Source organism: Girardinichthys multiradiatus, chromosome 22 (assembly GCF_021462225.1).
Source record: "Girardinichthys multiradiatus isolate DD_20200921_A chromosome 22, DD_fGirMul_XY1, whole genome shotgun sequence".
In the NCBI taxonomy this organism is placed as follows: Eukaryota; Metazoa; Chordata; class Actinopteri; order Cyprinodontiformes; family Goodeidae; genus Girardinichthys; species Girardinichthys multiradiatus.
In genome coordinates, this window is record NC_061814.1 from 12,227,874 (window position 1) to 12,250,086 (window position 22,213).

At 38.1% G+C, this 22,213-nt stretch overlaps 1 long non-coding RNA gene across 1 annotated transcript in view; it reads right to left on the reverse strand.

Annotated features, from left to right (window-relative positions):
- Positions 1-245: 245 nt before the first annotated feature.
- The window catches only part of LOC124858757, a 45,301-nt gene continuing 23,333 nt past the window's right edge, over positions 246-22,213 (reverse strand). The window contains exons 2-4 of the long non-coding RNA XR_007035919.1: positions 9,611-9,732; positions 9,313-9,503; positions 246-320 (exon numbers count right to left, since the gene is read on the reverse strand). This is a non-coding gene — a long non-coding RNA (uncharacterized LOC124858757). The remainder of the gene's footprint in view (positions 321-9,312; positions 9,504-9,610; positions 9,733-22,213) is intronic.

Genomic DNA, 22,213 nt, shown 5'->3' on the forward strand with positions numbered 1-22,213 from the left:
GGTTGATGTTTCTGCCTTTTTTGATTGAGGGAAAAGCATTGGCTTGTTAAAAGTAAACCTCCCCCCAAAAAAAACAATTGTTTCTCAGTGAATATGCATCCAGTTCACAGAACTGAGGAAATTAATTTAGAAATCAGTGTGTGTGAGATTTACAGAACTGAGAAAAGGATTCATTGTACCTCTGTTTTCTTCTGCTGTTGTTTTAAAGTACAGATCCGGGTTGTTTCAATGGTCTGGCTCGTATTCTGGTTTACTTCTTTCTTGGAGAATTCTCTGTTGCTTTGAGCTGATTTAGCATTACATGGCTCTTGCCACAGCACCTAACGGGTCAGTAAAATAAATCAGCATTTAATTATGTGGTGTTATGATTTATGCTGAGGGAAAACTATGCCTTCCAGTGACAGCAGATGGGTGCAACAGTCAGGGTTTGTTGAGGCTGCAGATTCCACTAGCAATTAATTCTGCAAATAGTATAATCTGTAAATAGTACAATCTATACGGTATGAAAGTTTGTGACTTATAGTAGTTACATAGAATAGATGGAGCAACAGACTTTGCGTATTGAAGTTGTGTATTACAGCTAATAATACATTGCTTTACACATTTAACCATTCCAGTACCTTACATTTGTTTTCTTTTTCTTGTCCACAATGTATGCAATGTAAAATACAACCTAGATTGCATTTATATGCAGGAATAATGGAAAACAAAATCTAAAATGCACAGAAAACCTCTACATCAAACCTAAACAAAGGAATTTCTTAAAATGTTGGTAATGGTGTTGTAATGCGCAACTAGGTAGCATGGATGCAGATAAGTTTTTTTATCCTGCTAAAGAGAACCTGATGAAGCCAGAAACTACAGTTGGTTTCTGCTGACTGCCAAACAGATACTCAGGAACAATTTATTCTTACTTAAAAGGCTTCTTTACCCTTATGTTTGGGTATTACCATTCACTTGGAGACTTTTTTGCAGTTACGTTTTACACATATAAATGTGTATTTCTAAAGATTTCAGTTTTTCTCACAATAACTGCTGCTCATGTTCAGATGAGAAGAACACAACTGAAAAATCTGCTTTGTGAACAGGGCCTATAAAGGCTAAAATATGGTCTTGGTGCTAAGTTTTTGTTTAAATGTCAATGATTTACTGCTATAAAACATTACCTGAACTATTAATTTTACCTAAAAAGCGCCACCTTGCTTAAAATAAATTTATAAGCAACACTAAAAGCTATCTAATAACTTGTGTTATTAGATAACCTTTAGTATTATTTACAGTGGTGGTTTTTAATATGAGGAATATGGCTCACCACCAAGGGCAGCAGAAGCAGAGGGGTGGCAGGAGCACTCAAACATATGCAATTTGTCGTCAAAGAGGTTTTATGCGACTTTTTCACGTGTGCAGTCTGGCTATTAAGACTGGACTTCCGGTTTGCAGCTATAGGTTCCGCATTAAATTTAAGAACTATTTTAGCTAGGCATTGATCGCCATTAAATTTTACGGTATGATAACCTTAAGCAAGAATACTGTGTTATCATTGTTTCAGCACAAACATTAAAGAAAAAAATATATAACTCATGATCTAATTGCTTTTAAAACAAACAAAAAAACAACAATTACTTTGCTGCTGCCAAACGAATATAGATTGTTACAGATATAATAATGTAGTACGTGACAATTTATTTGTTATTAAGAAAATCACAGCTCAGATCTCAGTCTCTAACTGTAAAAAGCTGGTAGGATACACACCCAAAATCACATAAAATCCCTATAAAATACACTGAAGTTTGTAGTTGTAAAAAGCCACAATGTGAAAAAGGTTTTAGGAGTACATATATCTGTAAGACACTATATGTCTTTTACATCCCTAATTTAATTTGCTTAACTTTTAGCTCATTCAACATCACCTCTCGCCCTTCTAGTTTGGACTTCCTTTTGTTATTAAATAAACTTCATTTAGGCTTTCTTAGAAGCAACAATGTTACACTTACAAGTTAATCTTTTGGAAAACAAAACAAAACAAAACATCTTAATGTCAGCATGTGGTATTGATGTTTTAGCATTGTCCCAACAAGTGTTAAAAGACTTCTGAGCTGTCTTTGGCTTTTCAGTTAAATAATTGAAAACTTTTTAACTTTGTAGAGCTGAGGCATCATATTGATGAAACTTATAGGGTTTTGTCTCATGGTTTAGTTGTTATTGCCAGAGAAAAGACTGGGAATGGGCTAATTTTTGACCATGCCAGCAAAAATATTTCCATTTAATACTAAATATACGCAGGTACATGGAACATGCACTGCATGAAGTACAAAAAAAATTGTAATGTCCTGTTGCATGCAGACTTTTGGGTCTATGGAACAAACATCTGCAGACCTTGACACAATTCACTATGACGCCTGCTGCACAAAACCAACATGTTTGAGAGTACGTATATAGGCAGTAAGGCAATCCTGCATTTGTGTGGATTGTTTATGAGCATGTGCCAGCTTCTGAGCGTATGCATATGCATGTGTGTGTGTGAGGGCTGCCAAATGAGGAAAGCAGGAAGAGGAAGAGGCGAGATGGTTGGAGGGGCTGTTTATTTATTCATTACCCGGTGGCCTTGGTGGTTTCAAGAGGAGGAGGGACACGGCAACACTTGTCCTGGCCCTTTAGTGTCGGTCTTTTTGTGGCCTTCTTTGGCTCTATCAATGCCTTCAGCTTTCACCATTCATTTTTTAAATTCAGAGTTTATGTAAACCATAACAGAGGAAAACCTCCCTTTGTTCAGCTAACAGTTCGTTTTGTGTGGTTTTAACAAGGTGTAACATGTTTACATGTGAACCTCTAGCAAAAAAAAAATCCATTCCTTTCCATTAAATCAACAAAGTCCTGCATGTCAGTGTTCAAAAATGATACATGATGGAAACAAATGTAAACCAATAAAATGTTTAAAGGTTTTCCTTTTGATGCTTCATTTATTTCTCCTAAATGTTTGCAAAGTTTCTTACATCATGGTTTAAGATCAACCTATGTAGCCTAAACAAATGCCACTCAGTAAGCAGATCATACCCCCTTTCTCCACCGTATAAAATATCAACTGCATGAAATAATTGCTTAGAAACAAATGCATCAATTGCTTTTATAAGTTGTCAAAGGCAGACCTAAAACCCGAGTAGCTGTTTCAGTTCCTTCAATTTTTACATGAAGGCACCAGCCACCCTACAAGGACATGTGAGTATAGGTATTGGATGGATTGATGGAGTTACTCTATGTACCTGTTTCACAAAAATACAAAATTAATACTGAAAGTAATTGTGGGCATTTGTATTAACTATTTTGTATATCAGACAGCAAGTCCTAATTTACCGATCACTAAGCATCTGTGTATGCTGCCTTTTTGACATAAATTATAGTTTGAATGTTTTACATATTGGGTTCTGTATGGTTTTCATGTTTGTCAACAGTTGAGACTTTGCTGACATCAGGGCTGCAACAATTAATTGGATTAATTGTGATTAATCAACTAATTTATGAATCAAATTATCATTACCTGGAGTATACAGCCTCTAAAACACGCCATTTGCTGAAAGATCAACCCATTCAGAGCAGTAATTAAGCCAAAATTGTACAAAAAATGCATACATTTTTTAATTAAGATGAAAAACCTTCTTTGTTTGTAAATATGCGCTATCTAGAAGTCTTTAAGTGGCAGAGCTTTAGCTTCACCTGGTTCAAATTCTGTAATAAATCTCCTATCAAGCATGTTTTGCAATCCCATTATTAATTAGCTAATCGATAAAATAGTCGACAGAGTAATCAATTAGCAAAATAACTATTAGTTCCAACCCTAATTGGCATGCACATCCATATTATTTTTGGTGTAAACTGCACAACAGTGTTCAGCTCATTATTGGTAAAAGTTACAGAAATGTTTTGTTTGGTGGCTTCATCATAGACATCCATGTGATTTCTTCACTAATTTGCCATTCCCTTTTCCCTAACAATCCACAGAGCCACATAATCTGCAAAACACAAAGACTCTGAGGTTCCCAAACCAGGCAACATCCTCTCCAAAACTATGATTTCCTTTCTTGAGATCCTGTCCATGAATATCACAAACAGGATCTGCAGCAGGGTGCCAGAAGTGGATGCTATTTGTTCTGAGATGCTTTTGTGCTTGATACACCTCTTCAGCGAAGAACGTGATGACACCTGAGCAGTGTGAGATCAGGGTTATGGTCCTAACTTTTTAGAAAGGCAAAAGGCAACCACAGGGTTTGTCAGCAATTGAGAGATCACACCATTGGCACGACACAGGACTCAAGGCAGCGTTTACCATTCCTTGTCTGTACAAAGGAGTTTTCAAAAGTCTCAAACGATTAAATGAAGATTCATCAGAGAAAATTCCTTTGCACCAGACTTCCTGTGTTTATCTTTGTTCCTAACTGCAGAATATCAGTCTATCCTTCATGTTTTCTAGGGACAGAACTATTCAAAGGTTTTGGCAATTATGCCCACATGCTGCCAATGTTGAGCAAGCTCTGCACTGGTGGCAACATGACTCTTTTGCACACTCCTCAATGAGAGACTGTATTGGTGCTTGCTGGACCCTGGACATTCTAAACACCACACCTTGAAGTTCTGGATGATGGATAATAAATTATCACTCAGTAGCACTCTATCTAACAGCAACGTGAATTGACGGGACAAAAAACTGAAGTCACAAAGTTTGTAAAGCACCCCAATTGTCTCTCTGCCACTCAAACATCTTCTACAGCTCTCACTAAACAGTCAAGCAGAAACATACATTTAATTAAAGTAAATATCAAGCAAGAAATGAATACCTGGTTCACATCAGTAGAAATAAAATACTGGGGACAGATGCAGAATACAACCCGTAACAAATGTAAGCTCATGCTGTGCTTCTTTTGTGTCTTGACTAATATGCCCCATAGTGAGAGACCATCGATTCTCTTAACAAAAGAACTGAGCCAGGTGCACATCTCACTCCTAACCCCTTCCCTCCATTACCGACCTGGGTGTGCGTTCAAACCAAATGCAATCAATGGCTATACTCCAGGATCAATTTCTAAAGATTGTGGGTGTCAGATGTGATATGGCATGACTTTTTGGCTAGTGGTGTAAAGTCTTCAAAGTGTTCAGTTCTCCTAATCTGATGCATAAAGATTTTTAGATCATGAAATGAAAAGAAGTAATGAGAGCTTCAGATGCCTGCGCTACTTTTGATTTCAGTTGCTATTTCGACTTGTATGGATATCTTTGATTCGCAAATGATTTCTTGATGCTTTTTGTTGTGTTTTATCATTGTAATCAAGTTGAGATTGTCTTCATAGTCTATAGCATAATAACTGCTTACATTTATCCATCAGATGTAGCTCTTTCTGCCTCCTTTTTTCCCAAATTGTTGCTAATGAGAGAAGAGAAAGCCTCTAACCAAAGTTTATTTCCTATGGTCAGCAAGAACAGAAAGTGAGCTATGAAGGTTTGTGTCTAAAGAGTTAAATGTATAATTTAAACAAAGCATTTAAAAAGCTGATTTAGAGGAATTGTGCATAAAGGTCATACTCTTGATTTATAGGCAGTAAACTTTGGTGCCCACGGTCATGTAGTGAATTTATGGATTTTTGTTTTTCTTCTGTATGACTGATGAAGCGATGTTGGGGAACACAACCTTAGGAAAAGTGATGAATGACTTGGCCAACTGTATTGAAAGTAACAAATATCTATCCTCTATGTTTTGGGACTGCACATTATTTTAATCCTCCATTATTCATCCCACTAATTGGCATAATGTAGTGGTATTTGCGCTCAAACACACTGATGTCAGAGACTGAGTAGAGCTTAGCAATTATGTTTATGTAGGTTTCTGTGAGGTAGGTATGTGTGCTGGGGTATTGAGAAACAAGTGCTACACATATCTAAAAGTGAGGAGATGAAGCAGGCTTTGTGAAATGTAATAGAACTTGATGCCACATTCTGGTACACATTTGTTTCCCTTCTGCATGAATAGGACACGTGTATTGGGGTCAAGGGTATCAAATTCGATGTCCAGCATTGTCAGGATAGTGCACATTACTTTTGCTGAATTGGAATCCTCTATGGGTGCCCTCAAGTTGTGAGAAAACATTGGTTATGATGTCAGTTTCACTGTTAGTTTCAGGTATTGAGCATGCAGAGCTGAGCGAATCTCTTATCAGCACACACAGACCATTTACCACTGCTGTATTTCAATAGCAGCCATATAAATGCTATAGCAGTGTTCCATGTGTATAGTAAACTGCTACTCATACTGTAGAACTGTCAAAAAACATGTTCAATATTTTTTTCTGTGGGAACAATATGTGTCCCATTTCATAATGCCTCTAAAACATAAAATACAGGATGATTCCCTATTTTAAGTGATATTTTGTCAGCTTCAGCCAACCAAATCCACACCATTAGCAGATAGCCTAAAGAATGGCTTCTTAGCGTTTGAAGCATGGACCCCCAAGTTCCTTCAACTTTTGGTGAAACCAGCTGGAGCAGAGATAATCATTGTGCATGATCCTTCCCTGCTGGCTGAATCTGCCCAAGTTTCGTTTTTAGCTGATTACAGAAGAACTCTTTTGCTTTTAAACTTGACAAAGAAAATTCAACATGTAATCAAGAGTGAGGTTTGGTGGTGCATCATCTTTTTTTGCTGATTCGCCATGGATCTACAGCTTATGGTTGCCCACGGAAGCAGCTGAAGGTGCAGTTTCCCGCTGTGTCATCGCTGTGATAGGTTTACTGTGTGTTTGTTGTCACCATTCTGTAATCTTTAGAGACTGTTTCCTTTGTAGGCCCATTTTCAAAGTAATAACAAAGATTCAGCCTAAGATCCAACCATTCAATTTCTCTTCAAATCAAAGAGACCAAAGAAGAAAACACCACAAAGAGTTACCATATGAGGAAAAATAGCAACCCCTTAAAAAAGAAATGGAAGACAAAAAAACACAAAGGTATAAAATTTTAATTGAAAAATAAAAATGATGTTTTCGCATAAAAACATTCTAAATGTGCTCAGTAGGGCTGTGTATGGCGGGAAGCCGCACAATGTACCTAAGGCACTGCAAAGTGTTAACATGAAAAACACATCAGGGGAGACGGAGAAGGGAGGGGAGACGGCCTGTGGGGTGCGCACACATGAAACACAGACATGTGGCCAATATGTCCCACTTTACAATTAGTGTGCATCATATCACTGCATGTACTAAATAATGTGGGTCACTGTTCTTTATATAAAGGATGGTGGTTTGTTGCTCAAGATGGAGAGAGGCTAAGAAGTTGGTGACAAATAATTTGCTGCATTGTTTATGCAGTTTTCAAATGCATAGTTAAATTTTGATATACAGCAGTGTGCATTTTTGTGCCACACAGCTTTTGTGTTTTCTTTTTTTCCTTTTTGGTTTGTTGGAAGACAGCAGTTTCAGAAGCTATTTCTAATTTCCTGAGTGGTGGAGTGAACAAAGCTGTGACTTTTCAGACCCAGGAGAGGCCTAATTGGAGAAATCGGGAGCTTTGAGCAAAGTTTTAAACATGGTTTTGTTTGTTAGAAGGAGGCACTTGCGGATTTGCCTCTACTTGTCTTTGGAACACACATTTACAAATCTTTCATTTAGCTTTTGATGATGAAGGGAAAACAATGTTTGTTTTGCAAATCCCGGATTCCCTGGTTCTTCCGGCGCAGCAGAACGACTGAGGCAAAGTAAAGCGAGAGAAGAGCAAAGAGGAAGAACACGCAGGAATTAGTCAGATAAACATCTCAGGGTCTTTTCCATCTTTGCCTCCTAAGAGTAGGTACATCAAACTAGCTAAGCATTAAAGAGCCAGGAAGCCACAAAGGACCAGCAGCACTGACAGGAATGCCCTCAAACTATAAGCTCTTCTCTCCAACACTGTCACACTTACACTGGTATGCTTTCTCACTCCATGCCTCTCTCACAAATGCATTCAAACTACACAATAGAGGTGAGGTAACCACTGAGGTAAATACTGGCAGATGTGTGCAGGAGACAAACTCTAAGATCCAATGGTGTTTTTAAAGACAAAGATGTATAATAATGAGTTCTGATTTGACTGAATGAGTACGCATGAAAGTCCAAGGAGGAATGGGAAATGATATCTGAATTACAACAATGGTGCACATATAGAATCTTCAGGTGGAGCGGGCTCACTAGGGCATTGTGTTAATATGACAGATAACACAGATAACACAATGAAAACATTTATACCCAAATAACACTACTGCATATGTGGGTTGCACTTTACTGTTGTAGGAAAATACTCTCCAGTATGGCCTTTCTACACATACCATAACATACATCATGTGATCTCCAGTCTACCATGTGTCTTCACACATAAGAAAAAGATTCCTAAATCTCAAAAGTTTTATTAAGGAATCTCTGTTCAGTGTAAATTTAACCAGTTCTGGTTTTATTGAGATTAATATTTTAGACTTTGAACTACAGGTGATCAAATGTAGTCCAGACTCCTTAAACTGTGAAAAAAAGCCCTTCAGATATGATATCTACAAAGCAGATGTCAACTTTAGTGTCATTATTGGCTACTGGTTTGCAAATTGTGGTATTCTTACAGCGCTGACAAATCACTCTTAGCTTGTTTGCCATTAATTGCCTTTTCTCGTGAGAATGCAAAATGCTGCCATATGATCTAACAATGAGACCTTTTCAATGAATTGGAGTGTTGACAGTCTTAGTCGTCTTTTTTATCAGCATTAGTCAACTCAAGAACTACTTTCTTTCTAACTTCATAACACGAGTCTCAATATTTTACACGTACTTAACAAGACATTCACATGATTATTATACAGTGAACTGCAAGTTAAACATGACAATAAACATTGTGCCATTGTAATATTGTAAGATCTTGTGCCATGAGTTTAATTCAGTGTAACACACTGAGTTTAATTCACAGTAACCTGAAAACAACACTGTCAAAGAAAATCATAGATTTCCCATAGAAGTCCTTAAATAAATTACATTTGACTCAATTTAGTTCAGTTTATTTATACAGCTCCAATTCACAACAAATGTTTTCTTAAGGAATCTTAAAAGAAAAACAAAAAGGCCCACTTTATTTTCAATTCTACATAAATACACAATAAATCTAAATTATACCAATGCAATCCACACCAAAGGTCATGACCAAAGGTTAAGGTTATTTCTTCTTGTAAACATTTTCTTTGAGTTTATCTCACCACTACTCCTAAACTAGCAAGCAGTTTGGACTTTTCCTAACTTGCTTATTTTGTTCTAAAATACTGACCTCTATTGCTCAGGTGAAGAACTGCAAGGCAATATTTTAACGTTAGGTGAATGGCCGATGTGCGCAGGCTGCAGTCCTCGGCCCGGATGTTGTGGGTTCGGGTTCAGGCCCCAGCCTGTTGGCCCGTTTGCGGCACGTCTTCCCCTCTCTCCGCCCCATATCCTGTCAGTCACTTTGCAGGATGAGGGCCACTAGTGCCACAGAATTTGAAAGGAAAACAAATTAGAGGAAGAAGCAGAAGTGTTAGAGCATGTAATTGGGAATATAGACAAATCTGACAGAACTGATTGCTGCATACCTTAGAAGATAACATTTGTCCACCTGTTCAGCCTGCTCTGGTCTTTTTCCACAAACTGCTTCCATGTATTTAACTTAAAACCATGCCATGTTCTCATGTACGGTTCAGATATTTTGCTGCGGCTGTACAAAATACAAGTAAACACAAATGTAAAGCTACAAATGATAGCTTATTGTGATTTAATGATTTAGAATAAAATAGCAGAGCAAATAAACTGACTGTGGTTATTATTATTATTATATGTTGTATTATATGAAGATATCGTGCTTGGAACATATGAGTGCCCAAGTATGAAAGTTAGGTGAAAGACATATACAAATAAACATGTTGCTAATATGAGAGGTTTGTTGTAAATCAATTTTAACTGAAATCTCCAGTCAAATGCTTTGCTATTTAAACCATCCAGACACTGAACTAAAATGAAAAGTGTTTTTATTGACTTGTCCTTATTTATTATAAGAACCGCACCCAATTGTTTTGGTAAACTTTAGCAAAAAAATTGAAATTGCTGTGACCTCTCATTAACCACAAATGTGGTCATTGCTGAGATTATATGACCTCCCTAGCCGTGAGACTAAGCTCACATTACAACCCTTCTCATTCAGCTCAGTGGTATCAGAGACCCAAGTATCCATGCGTCTGATCCACAACCCGCAGTTAATAGTCACCTTGGCCCCCTCGGTTCATAGCCTTATAATGGAATAAATGGAGCTGTGGACCGGCTGCTTTTTGGGCCCTTAGGCTGTAATCAGTTTCCCCCCAGTGAGGTGCCATATAGTTCACTTTTCTCTGGGTTAGATAAAAGGAAGCTGAGGGGAGACCTTTAGTTTGGCCTAATGTTAGGTTCACCATCAGATAAACAGGCTGATTTGATCTTGTTGCTGCAGGGAGGAGATGACTGCTGCTTTTCTCGCTGGAATTCTTACTTTACACTGTGTGTGTTACAAGCTCAGTGTTGTGTCTGTCTGGTTGTGACAATGTAGAAATACGATTCTTTGATTAAATGATAAAATGTTTAGATGTGCGTGGATGTGCATTTTGTAAAAAAAAAACCATAAATGACAGATTATCTAATTTGAACTAAACTTCACCTTTGAAGAAACAATTGAAAATATTTTAACTGGCCCATAAAAAAAACATGTTTTTCTGGTGCCCTACCATAATAATATCAGTGAAGTTGAAGATCAAGTTTGAAGCCCAATGAGACGTCTTAATTTAAGTACTTTAGATGTGAACGTTAAAAATCATATTTAGGTATCCTGTCTAATGGCACGAAGACACCTGGATATCTATAGGTCTACAAGTAATGGTAGGATGGATCTTGAGATGGACAGAAATAATAGAAATATGCAGTGATGCAAGCAACTCAGTAGTTTTTTACAGACATAAAATGTGATCATCCAAAAGGGAAAGTGCGTGATTTACTGGTCATACTACATTCCCACACGAGTCATGACTGAAAGAAAAGCTTGGAATAGAGCTCCTAGAGGGTCCCTCACTGTGAAAGTAGTCAGTTGAGGTGGTTTGGGTATCTGGTCAAGATTCGAACCCCCTGCGCTGATCTTTTGGTCATAATCCATATCTCAGGACCATAGATGGGGGTCAAAACAGACAGACTGGTAAACTGAGAGCTTTGCTTTTTGACTCAGCTCTTTCCTTACTTTAAGAGAACAGAGAAGCACCTTCATCACTGCAGAAGAACCTCCAAACTGTCTATCCAAATCCATCCTAGCATTACTTGTGAACAAGACACCAAGATATGTGAACTCCTCCAAGTGAGGCAAACAATGACCCCCGGAGCAGTCCACCCTTTTTTGGTTGAGGAACATGGCAACTGGACCAAAATAAAGATTTACTAATTTAAAGGACACAGAAACTGAGTGAGGTGTTGACATTTTTAACTGTCTTCAGCATCCTTTAATAGCAATTAGCACAATTAATAAACAGGAGTCTCCATGTGTATTCCTTAGGATATGTAGATCCATTGCCACAAGATTCATTAATAAATTGAGGGCTTTCTTCAAGTTATTTGTGGTGATATTATTTTTATTTAAGAATACCGAAGGAAGGATAAAGATTGTCTAGGAGCTTTCTTAACAACTTGTACAAAAACTGCACAATGAAGCACAGATAGGTCTGAAGCTTTCACTGCTGTACAGTGTATTTCAATAAAAAACAGTTTTAGTATTCCTTCGAATTCAACTGTCAGACCACCTTTCCACTTTTAATTGTCTAAGATCCTTCAACTACTAAAACATTAACCTGTTCACATTAGATGAGCTCTGTTTGTGCTCAGATAACTCCTCTCAGGCGTCTTCTCAACGGGAAAGCTGATGGAGGGTATATTAAGGCTGTTAAATAGTTGAGTGGGGCTGGGGGCTTCTGGGAGGCCAACGAGACAGAAACCTTTATTGGAAATGTAATTTTTGTTTGTCTCCATTTACCTCCCTGCTCATTTGTTTTACAGATGCCGTTATAGTGAAGAGAGAGTGAGCTGGATTCTCCCAAGGATTGCTCTTCTGAGAGGCTGCGGTTTATTACAAATGGGAAAGCTTTCACTGCAGATTGCTCCAGCACTGCACAGAGGTACATGACCCATCTCAGGCATGCCAGGGTTGACTTAATGGGGCTGAATTTACTGAAAAAGTGAACAGAGCTGAATTTAAGTGTGTATATGTTTGTTTACATCCACATTTAAATTGTTCATGCATTTTTTTTTTTTTTATAAATGATCAGTTATAAGCAAGAAGGTTAATGTCTGTTGAACACTATAACAAATGTGTTGGCTATGGCTTTATATGATGCAGCTTAATGTAACCATTGGGTTTACTGTGGTGACTTATATTAAATGCTTGAATTTCCATACATATAAAATAAGATTTCTGACTGCAAAATATTCTGCAAATTATACTATATTTCATTTGGCAAGGAAATCTAATGCTTGTGGTAAGAAACAGTTCCTTATTGCAATCTTCTATGATCTTCAGGATTGCTGACAAGTAGCTATAATTTAGCAAGCTGCAAGACAATCTTCATTTCATATAAAAACACAAAAACAAATTAACCTGTCATAGTTTATTTGAAAAATAGTTTTTCCAACAACATCTTATGACAGATTGTGTTTCATGCTGTAGATCAGTGTTTCCTAACCCTGGTCATTTTGGCAATCTGCACATTGTCTTGCATGTTTTAATGTTCCACTGCTTAAGCACACCTTATTCAAATTGATTGAAACAAGGTTCTACATAATTGATTTCATATTTCTGTACTACATATATAGCGTAAATCAGGTGGGTTGGACCAAAGAAGCATCTAAAGCATCAGCGGTGTACTTTGAGGTCCAGAACTAGGACATGATGTTGGGATGTACGAAAAAAAATGGCTTACTTTGACCAAAAGCACCAATCAAAGTAAATTATCCTCCAACCATAGAGATTCACTGAGTTAGATCGTATATATACTTGTTTTCTTGTCACACGTACATGTTTCTGGTTATAAAATAAATTTCAATATCAAACAAAGATAATCTGAATAAAAACAAAAAGTGGCTTTCAAATGATTTCATTTATTAAGAAAAAAAAGCTACCTAAACCAAACTGATGCTTTGTAAAAAGCGTGCCTCCAAAATGTTCCTCTCTTGTCTCGTCAGTCCGGGGAATATAGTACCAAAAGCCTGGGTGATTATCAAGAATTGTTTTTCAAAGGCTTTAGTTTTCTTTCTGCTTGGCAGTGGTTTTCGCAATGGAACTCTTCTCTGGATGCATTTTGAATCTCTTTGGATCAGGTTCAGCTTAAACGATTTCTTGACTCTTAAGGTCTGGCAGATATTGCAATTGTACTATTCAGTCCAAACATATAAAGATTACAGACTGCTGGCACATGTAAAACACAACTAGTGTTCCTGCAGCTTCTTCAGTGTTGCTGTCTAATTCCACGCAGCCTCTCTGGTCATTTCCATCGTGTTTTTATCCATTTTTGATGGATATACAGTTTTTAGTAATGACAGTCTTGTCCCATGTTCTCTTTACCTCTTAATGACCCTCTTTACTGCCTCAGATGCAATTCTGCTGAAATCTTTTGAACCCTTCTCCTAACTGATATGTTTGTACAATAAGCTATATTAGCTACCGCTCCACAACTGAGCTGCACTCATCTAAACTCTTTTTGTTGTTGCCAAGGGTATGGAGTGAATGCTAAAAGGGATTTGAAATATTGCAGTAAGAGTGAGTACACTAAATAAACCAGGCTAGTGCACCTTTAAATTTTTTTATATTGAAAGATTGATACATTTTTATCAGTTGAACTGTACAGGATAAATAATACTGTATTAAAAGCTGTAAAACATTTAAGAAAGATTAAATGAAAATACATTTATATCATCAAAGTATCTTTTTAGGAAAAAACAGACCATGCAAAAACAATTAGCCTGAGCGCTTCAGTCTGATGTGAAATGTGCCAAATGTCAATAATACAAGATTATTTCATCTTTTATCCTTGGTGAGTTCAAGGCAAATAAAATATTATTGACAACAACATTCTTTAAATATTTTTGTCAATATTAGTTTTACAGTCATTATGCTGCCTCCAAGTGGCAAAAAGGGCATACTAAAATTACAATCATGAATCACAACATACGCTGGCTTTATATTATGAATGAATTATAAATAACTGTAGTAAACAACACTCCCCACAGACCATATACTTCTGTGCAGTTATATGACATCACTCCTCCATCCCATTTACGAGATTTTTTAAAAGGAAAAGGTAAACGAGAGATGATCTGCTTCTGCCTCGTTTTTTCTACCTATAAACATGTTATTCTGGCAGTAATCTGTTTATTATGAGTTAACATTCTTTAATAAGGTCGCTGCCTGTCTGACCCCCACCCTTATTAAAGAGCAGACCTGTCCTAGTTACATTGGAAGGCACCATCATCATTGGACATAGGCTGGGGAGCTATGTGGGGCCTTGGGAATAGGTAATTTGATTGGTGCAAAATTAGGGACTCTTCTGCAAAAGCATTATGGGAGAGTTCCCGGTGGGTCATTTTAGCTTCACTTCCTCCATATTTCTTAGCTTGATTAAAAATTGATCGGCAACGGCAATGTGAATATATTATTGGGGCCATTATTCACCCCTGACAGATAATTGGATAGTACACATGACTCTATTTTCTTTCAGGGCAATGCCATTGCTTGTGTGACTCTGATGTGTGTGTGTGTGTGCAATTGAGAAAAAAAAATAGAGGATAGAAGTAAAGACTGAACACTGGGCTGATAGATGAATTAACTGAAACCTTTTTTTTCTTCACTGAAAGCCAATAAATCACCCCCTTTTCTCTCCTCTTTCCAGCCATCCCTCCATCTCTTTCCAACCCTGCTGTCACTAACTATGGCCACATGTGATGGATGTGCTATTGAAACATCACGCAAAGCATATAATCTTTTTTTCTGGTAATCATTCATAATGTATTCTCATATAAATTTGGAAGGGGCCATAAAATACGATGTTAGATAAAAGCAACATGGATTGGGATTTGCTTTTTCAGTTTGTGTTTACGCCCCATCTAAGATTCACTTCTTACTAAAGATTGAATTTTTCCTCTTAAAAAAAGCACTGGAACTGTGGAGAATGTGTGCGAATAAGCCTGTCTGATAGCAGTTAGCTAGCATAGCCACAGGCACAGATGGATATTAGAATGAGCAAAATGCAATGTCTGCTTGGCGGCTAATGCTATTTGCTTTTCGCCCACGGCTTAGCTTGCTGCCATTTTCACGCCTTCTTAATGTCTTAAACTGCAGAAAGAAAAAGACGGGCTGCACAACATGGTATGGACCACTTGGTATGGAAACACTGTGGGGTGGTATGTTATTAATGCTGTGATGTCTTCAAGGACTCTTTTGACTTTTTACATTGCTGTTATTTTCCGCTCAAGCTAAAAGTGAAGAATCCCACAAAAGTTTTAACACTACTTAAATATTTCCTTTACTTTTATCATGTTACAGCCAGAAACTTCAATGTTTTTATTAGGATTTTATGTGAGACAACATAAAGTATTTTTTAAAGCGGAAAGTTATAACTGGTTCTCAAAACCCCTTACAATATACATCTGAAAACTGCATTTATCTCTTTTACCTATACCCTTCAATAAGACTGCCTGCTGATGTCACTTAATTTGTAAAGTATGTCCACCAGTGTGTAATTTATTCTCAATATAAATAGAGTTGTTCTTTGAAGGCCTCAAAGAACAATTAGAGAACATTAGTGAACAAGCATCCACAAGACCAATGAATCCACCAGTCAGGTCTGGGATCAAGATGTTGAGACGTTTAAAACAGCAGTTTCCCAAACATTAATTCGAGAAGAAGCCAAGAAGTCTATAAAAACTGTGGAGGAGCTACAGAGATCTACAGCTCAGATGAGAAAATCTGTCCACAGAACAACTACTGGTTGTGCTGTCCGCAGATTAGTTCTTTATGGAAGAGTGGGAGAATACCGCAAACATGTGGAAGAAGGAGCTCTGATCAGATGAAACCAAAACTGAACCTTTTAGCCTAGATGTGTGTGGTGGAATACTACAAGGTGTCAGTATCATGTGGTGGGGATGCTTTTCTTCAGCCTAGACTCAGGATTTTCTCAAAGTTTGTGTTAATTTCAGTTTTCTTTGTTTTCTAAACAGATATGATCTAAATCTACTCGGTACACATCAAATGTTTTGAAGGAAACTTTTTCATAAACTCGAACCAAAAGGCTCAACAGATGTAAGCTTTCTTTTGATTGTTAAACACTTGTAACTTCACTCTAAGTCAAGACTGATCTCTCTACCCAGAGTAAATCTTTATCTATAAAGGAAGTTGCACAAGCCCTTCTCGTGTACAAATCAAATTAGTAGCTATAATCTTACAGATCGAAAGGCCTCTCAGGAAATGATATGCGTCTGTAACAATATTTGCAGCCTTGGTAGCTCCGGCTTGATGCTTCCGGTCCTCTTTGGCTGCTCTATCCCTTTGTTGTCACTACTCATCTCTTATTCTGTGCATTGCTCATATACTCCTTTAAATTTCTTCCAGACTCTCTGAATCTATATCTCTTTTTCTGTCTTTTGTTGTGGAAGGACCCCCCCCCCCCCCTACCCTCTCAAAGACGGTTCTCTTGAGTGGAAATTACTGGCGGAGATTAATAACGACATTAGGAAGTAATGATGCTGCACCGAATGAAATATTTATTAAAGATCCCTCTGCTAGCAATTAGCATGGCATGTAATCGTTCAGCACAAGAAATCAAGATGATTGTGCGGCAGTCCCCCAGCCCCCTTATCGTGCTCTTCTCAGGCGAGCCCTCTGTGCAGCCTCCAGTCTTTGCTAACCCTCCCCACCAGCGCAGACCCATCCCCTGCTGCCATCACCACAAACATTTGCAGCCTCTTTACCCTGATGTATTCTCTCCATGACAACAGTAGCTTGGGGAGGTTGCTGAGTCTGTGCGGTTGTGTGTTGAGGGGTGCCAATGGTCCTGAGCATTCAGATCTTAATTAAAGACACTCTAAAGCTGGCGACAATACTCCGCCATGCAATTACACTGTCAGGGATGCGGACATCAGAAGTCTCTGCTGATTGGCTCTGGAGGATGCTGAAGTCAGACTGCAGGCGCGTCAAGGAATGCTGCCGTTTTGCCTTTGTTCCAAATTCCTGCCAAGTTGTCCATGGCAGGAGCAACAAGAGGGAAAAAAAATTTATTAGATGCCTCTCCTGCACCTTGGAGCCCACTTCTTATGCCTAAAGGGACAGATTATTGCGACTTCTGTAAAACTTTTCTCTCCCAGAGCTTTAACTTTGCTAACTTTTGAAAACTTTTTTTATTAATGCCGAAGTGATAAACCAGTTGAAGTCAACACATTTCACCCAAGGCTTTTTTTGATGTTTGGAAGACATAATCACTTGCATTAAAGCAAAAATCACTCTCTACTTTTTCCCAGAGGTGATAAAATTGTACGCTGAATCATTTCAAGGATGAGCTGCCCTTGAGGATGCACTTGTTTGTGTTCAAACAAGTGTGACCCCATTTTCAAGTGCTCACCTGAATGGAACAATAGGTGGAGGAGGTGTGAAGAGGACAATGCGAAAAAAGGAGAAAAAAGGAGGGATGGGTGTGAAGGGAGGACTGCAGCAGAGGCGGAGGGGTTCAGAGGTCAGATAATCAAAAGCGTCCATTTATTTCCTACATGGCTAAACCTCGAGGAGCTCATCAGTGCGCTCATTCAGGCGTGCCGCTCAGCTAATCAGCACTCAAACCGGTGTTTAGCCATGCTGATGCCGTCCTCAGAGGGACAAGACATGGATAGAATCAAAGAAAACGATAAAAGGAAGGTGGGTGGTGGTGGTAGTTGGTGCATAAACCGCAGGATGGGTTAATGTTATAGTAGTTCACTTCACAAACATCCAACAAAGGGTGGCAGGCACAGACGGATCAATTTGCAATATTGTGGACCCCAGCCCCTTCTGACAAAGGCGGGACAAGAAGCTAGAACATTAAGTGCTGCTCTTGTATGAACTTTGGTGATCAATAAGAATTTGAGGGTGGGGGTGGAGGCAGCAATGGGTTCTGAGGGAAGAACAAGAACAGACGGAACAAATGAAAGAGAGGAGAGGAATAAGCGAGAGCAATCAATGGGGAAGGAGGGATGATGATTAAAGATAACACTGATATCTAAGAGTTCTTTGTTTGATAAAGTTTGTTGCTGTTCCTCACTCGTATTCTTAATTAGATAGTTATCTTTAGCCTTTTGATAGATTAGATAAGCTGTTAATTAATCTTTGAATCTAATTAACTGTCATTCTATTAATAGGTTGGACTACATTGTTGTACATTTGACTGTTAAGATGTTGAAATGAGGATTCACGATGCTCAGTGAAGACTTGAGGAGAAATGCGACCATAGCTCCCTTTGGCGGTCAGCAGTTTTTAAAAGAAGAGAAAGAGAACTAACCTTAAGAAGAAATAATGAAATACATCTTATTCTTCAGAAGAAAGTCTTCAGTATTAAGACAAATGCTGCAGGGATCAAAGCATCAGGGCACCTCGAAGGCTTTGTGATGTAGAAGTCTTGCTGTTATCTTAAAACTACTTGCCAGACTGTTCCGTAAAATCAGCCAAACTTCCTTTTGATATTGTACCCTACAGAGCAACAGCTTTTCTATTTGTTTTGCTGTTTAAATGTAAAATTTTATTAAATCGAACAAAATTGACTATCCCAATAACACGTGTGACATCACATAAGGTAACTGATCGGAGTTCTTTTGAGTGTGTCCATTTGTAGTTTTCTTGGATTTCCTCTATTTAATAATATTTTAACCAAAGTGCTGATAAAAAGGTGTTTACTTATGTTATGACATTAAGAAGGCTATATGTACTTGTGTAAGAACACAGGTACATATAGCCAAACAAACAAAAAAAAAAAAATATATATATTCAGCTGTTCTTTGGCTATAAATTAATGTTTCATTTTTTCTAGAAAACACACTTATTCAAAAGCTGTGTATTTTTGACATCACAATTACAAGGGCACCTAGCAACGTTACCTGAGTCCCGCCCCTGACTAGCAACTGAAGCGGCGCTCCACCCACTAGATTTCCAGGATCACATCTCGCCGGCTGGTTGCAAAGACCAACATGTGTCCATGCCCATTCTCTCGCTGTCAGATAACAGAGATTCATGGCTTCATTTCATTTTTGAGGGCAATGTTCCAGTCATGTTACCAAAGACAGTACTAGTTTTCGCGAATCACTTCATCACCGTCTGCTTTGAGAACTCACATCAGAACAGGTCAGAATTTGCAGAAAGGCTTAGACTGAAGAAAATTGTGCAAATCTGCAGATGACAGAAATGTAAGTACTTATTGTTGTGTCTTATAGTTGTGCTTCATTTCCACGTTTACGGAGTGCTGGTTGGGGGTGGGGCTAGATACAACTAATTTGCATAAAATTGACAGTCCTAAAACAGCTCATTCTGAAAAGAGCTCAAAAGAGGGGAAACTGAGGAGGTGAAATCATATTATCTGAAAATGATTTTGTGCAAAAAATATAATTAACATTTTGTATAGCCCATAGACCTATCCCAAATGTTTAAAAGGAAGTAAAACAGCTTACTTTGAAATCTGCAATATATTTACAGTATGCTATGATCCCATTAGTTATGTACAAAACTAGACATCCCATTGGCAACATTAAAACTCACTTAACATATTACAGAACATACAATATCCAGTGTCATGCAGTAACCCTACAATATTAAGTATTTGAATGTTTCTACAAAAATACTTTGTGATTTATTTGGAAAATCACTGAAAACATTCTGAACAAAAATGTATCTTTTTTGACCGGTATGATGAGGACAGAATAACATAAAATATTTAACAGTTTTGAAAAAGTTAAAAAAGATAAAAGTTGAGTCGATGTACAGAGCTAACTTGTTGCAAAAGCAACCATTTTTTTCAGCTCTTTAATCCTTTTTATTGATTTCAATTTAATATGACCCCTATAAATAGGTACTTTGATTCACTATACTTAGTAGGGGTGGGAGGTATTGTTCTTTCTGTCTACTTTAGTTAGTTTCTCAAATTTACCCTGTAGTTTTTTAGGCCGTCAGTCCCACTCTAGCCTAAATGTGTTTGTATTGAAGTTTTACTTTGACAGATCTGAAACACTTTAGTTCCAATTAATTTACAGGCCTTGCTAGGACATTTAGGTAAGCAGGCCTTGTAAAGGACTATCTCTCCATTTTCACTTATGTGGTTTCATGTTTTAGTCTATCCCAATCGGACATTTGTGTGTGTGTGTAATTGGACCTGGTCCTGAGCCATTGTGTTGGCATGACAGAAGTCTATCCAGCATTTTGGCTGTTCCACAAAACACACGCGCACACACACACACACACACACACACACACACACACACACACACACACACACACACACACACACACACACACACACACACACACACACAGATGGAGGGCCTCCCGCTGTGATCAGGGAGCTTCATTTGCATTATGATGGCAGGCAGATTAAGTACATTCCACTGCACACTAAAGGGACTCAGAACAACTCACCCAGTACACACTCTCACCAACTCATTTGTCTTTGGGCCAGTAAGGCAGGCCTCGAACAAAACTGGTACCCAGTGCAGAGTAACAATCCCATTACTCTCCCCGTCCTCTGCTGTCCCCTCCTTCTTAAGATCACAAAGAACGGGGACACTGACTGATTCTAAACCTCTCTAAATTATGACACAGAGAGAGATTAGGTGAAAGAGGAGGAATGGAGTCAGGGGAAATGGAGAAGGAGAAATAACTCTAGACAGGCAGCTAGAGGGACTAAGCTCATTTAGATGAATTGACATTCCCAGCTGAGATAAAACCAGCAATGATTTGTACAGTATCTTTAGGGGATAAAAACCATTCTGTTGGATTTCATAAGGCCGCTGTGCTCTGGGATTTCACAGGTCTCTGCGAAATGGTTTCAGTGTAGTGAGCCAAGAAGTTGGAGACAGGATGAAGGGGGACTCCCACGGGGAGAGAGGAGGAAAGTCCCAAATACTGGAAAACAACACATGAGGGGGTGAGAGGTGATGCCAGACTCTGTGTTTTAATTCACTGTATAGTTTTCTGCTTTACAGAAACAAAGTTCACACTGTGTAATCTGCTGGAGGAAGCAGCGGTAAAAGCTTAACATTTAGCCTTTTGTTAAGACATTGTTATATATAACAAAGTGTAATGTGTTCTTATGTTCATAACAGTGTGGAATTAGTCTGAACCTGTAGCGCTTAGAAAATTAACTGTGCAGAACAATATGTATTATTTGTGAACTTGAAAAAACAGGCACTAAAGGGTGTGAGTGCATGTGTCACTTTCATCAATAGAAGATGCCTCAGAACTGACCTTCAGCAAAAGAATGTATGAGAAACTGACTGCAGCCAAAGAATGTATGAGAAACTGATAAGGCGCTGCACAACAAATGTAAAATGTATATTCCCTGGTATGTGTGTGTTCAATAAAAGAACGGTGCAGGGGAGAGAAGAGCAGAAGTGTTCCTGACTACACAGAGACAGCACCTCTCTTCCCCGGCTGGGTGAATCAGCTTCAACCTCTAGTCCGTGTTTTGCTTTCTTAGACATTTAAGTTTAGTTTTTTCTCGAGCAGAATTAAGATGCTTTGACCAAATAAACAAACACGCAGGAGTTTAGAAGGACAACTCCGACAACATCTAAGAAACATGGGGTAATCCAAACTGTTGACTAATTCAACACAGTTAAGCTGAATTGGTTAATTTTATAAGTACGTAAAAATGACAAAATATGAATAAATTACACACGTACAACAAGGCTGTTGCTTGTATCCATCTCTATTTAAGTCTTTTGATTAAATAAATGTAAGTTAAACCACTTTATTTCGCAGGACTTAATGTACTAAAACATAAGGACGCTCAGCAGTTTCTTTTGTTAAACATAGGAAATCCTTATGTTTAATAACACATTATTAGGATCAAAACCTAAAACTAAGCTTGGTTCTAATTCATGTAGAATAAATGTCTTCAACTCATCCTGAATGG